This window comes from Cebus imitator, unplaced genomic scaffold (genome assembly GCF_001604975.1).
Source record: "Cebus imitator isolate Cc_AM_T3 unplaced genomic scaffold, Cebus_imitator-1.0 Scaffold552, whole genome shotgun sequence".
Lineage (NCBI taxonomy): Eukaryota > Metazoa > Chordata > Mammalia > Primates > Cebidae > Cebus > Cebus imitator.
In genome coordinates, this window is record NW_016107867.1 from 791,996 (window position 1) to 794,378 (window position 2,383).

The 2,383-nt window shown below is 46.1% G+C and overlaps 1 pseudogene; it reads left to right on the plus strand.

The window, feature by feature from the left end:
* The first annotated feature begins 1,005 nt into the window (after positions 1-1,005).
* The window catches only part of LOC108293863, a 3,279-nt pseudogene continuing 1,901 nt past the window's right edge, over positions 1,006-2,383 (plus strand).

The following is a 2,383-nucleotide window of genomic DNA, read 5'->3' on the forward strand; positions in this document are numbered from 1 at the left end:
GGTAACAGAGTGAGACCCTGTCTCTAAAAGAGAAACACTGCAGGTAGAATCAGCAAGACTTCGTGGTGGATTGAATGCACAGAGAGGGCAGAGTTGAGAGCCACCAGAGCAGCAAGTGGAAAGGTGGAGATGTTGACAGATATGGGGAAGACAAGCCGAGTGAGGGTTGGGTGGGGTGGCTGTGTTAGATGTGTCGAGTTTGCAGGCTCTGGAACATCTGGTGTTCTCTGGCACCCAAGTGAAGGGTCAGCGGAACAACTGGACTCTGGAGCTGACAGAGAAGTCCAGACCAGGAGTCAACTTACGGCCATTTATCCATGATCTTGGATGAAATGTTGTAAGGGGAGAATGTGAACTGAGATGGGACTCCTGAGGGAGTGCACTGTTTGGGGGTGCAGGGGTGTATGGCCAGAATTTGCAATGGAGAGATAGGTGAGGACCAGGGCACATGGCACCTGGAATGTCAGGCCGAACACTGAGCGCTAGGGAGCCCACTGAAGAGTGCTGAGCAGGGCAGTGAGTGACAGGTGTGACTGGCATTTCAGGAAGACTGTTTAGACAGCCAAGTACAGACCATCTGTGGGGCCGTGGCAGTGGCCGATGCCATGGTCCTTTCTAAAGTAAATATGTTCATCTCTTGTCCCTGGAGGTGGTTCAGGTGGGTCGCCATGCCTGAAATGCCCTCTCCTTGTTCATCTGGGAGCATAGACGACGATTAAAATGGCTGTCTCAACTGCACCTACCAGCCCCTGGTGATGTGACGGCAAACCCATGTCTCCCTGCCTCACTGCGGCTGGAGCCATACAACCTGCTTCGGGTACCTTTTCCAGCCAGTTGTAATACAGCAGGTGTGGGTGTGTACAGGCTGGTCCCTGAGGCTTGCTGGAGTTTGTTTGGGGACCATGATCCTCTGCCCTGACATGCTTTTAGTTCAGCGTGGTCTCTGTCATTCAGGCCATCACTCATTCAAACGTTTATGTTGTCCCCTCCCACACCACACAGACCATGGAGGGTGGGTTCAAGTCTGAATGAACATCCTGGGGTTCATTCTGCGTAGTTAGTCCTCTTATTGTTGGACTAATTAACTCCAGGCCTCAGGACGTGGGCTTCGGGCCTGTGGCTGGGCAATGGGGCCAGATGCAGCTCAGGAATTGGTGCTCAAGCCCATCCACTCATTCTGCCACTCAGCAAACATACATTAAGAACTCAATGCCTACCAGGCTCTGTGCATCCAATGAGTATCAGGACATGGCTCCCGCCCTGTCAAGTCTACTAGTGAGTCATAAGTGAAAAGAATTAGTTATAGAATAACCTGGAGAGTACCACAATCGAGGCACAGGACATTCAAGATGTGATGACATACACATAACTTCACCCCTGAGAGCAGGAGAGGACACGAGGCAGAGCTTGAGGAGTAAGAGGGCCAGGTCTGACGACACACACCAGGGGACCAAGCCCATGGGGACGCCACCAAGCGTGTCTCTGTCCACAGGCAGGAAGCTCATCCCACTGCCTCTCAGGCCTCTGGGTGTTTGTTTTTTCTGTTTACTATTTCAAATATTCCCTTTCTCCCATTTGGGAAGGGGGACTGTTTTTATACTACTTCCCAAAATGTCAGCTTGCATGCTTAATTTTATTATTTTATCTTTTTGACACTAAAAGCATTTAATGCTGTTTTTACCTCTGCATATAGCTTTGACTGTTAATCCTACTTTTTTATCTTCTAAATAGTCTGTTTTTTAATTTTTTTATTCTTGATTTACATCTTGTCCTAAGGATAATTTGAGATGCTACTTACGTCTCAAAATTTCTAAGTGTTGTGTTTTATACTATTGTTAGTTGTATTGCATTTTGATCTGAGAATGGTTTCTAGAATTTCTACTTTTCAAAATTTACCAAAATATTCTTTGTAGCTTAATATTTATTGAATTTCGTCCACTGTCCATGAAACTTGAAAAGAAGGTGTACTGTTTGTTTTCAGGGTAAGAAATTTATATGTTCATATCCTCTATCTCTTATTTATTTTTTGATTACTTGTTCAGAAAATGTGTTAGAATATTTCCAATAAAACTGTTTTTCATGTTTTTCCTTGTATTGCTATATATTTTATTTCACAGCTCTTTGTTATTTAACATAAAGAAAAAAAAAAAAGAAATTAAATCTATCCCAGCACTTTGGGAGGCTGAGGTGGGAGGATCACCTGAGGTCAGGAGTTTGAGACCAGCCTGGCCAACATGGTGAGAGCCCGTCTCTACTAAAAATACAAAAATTAGGCCGGGCGCGGTGGCTCACGCCTGTAATCCCAGCACTTTGGGAGGCCAAGGCGGGTGGATCACGAGGTCAAGAGATCGAGACCATCCTGGTCAACATGGTGAAACCCCGT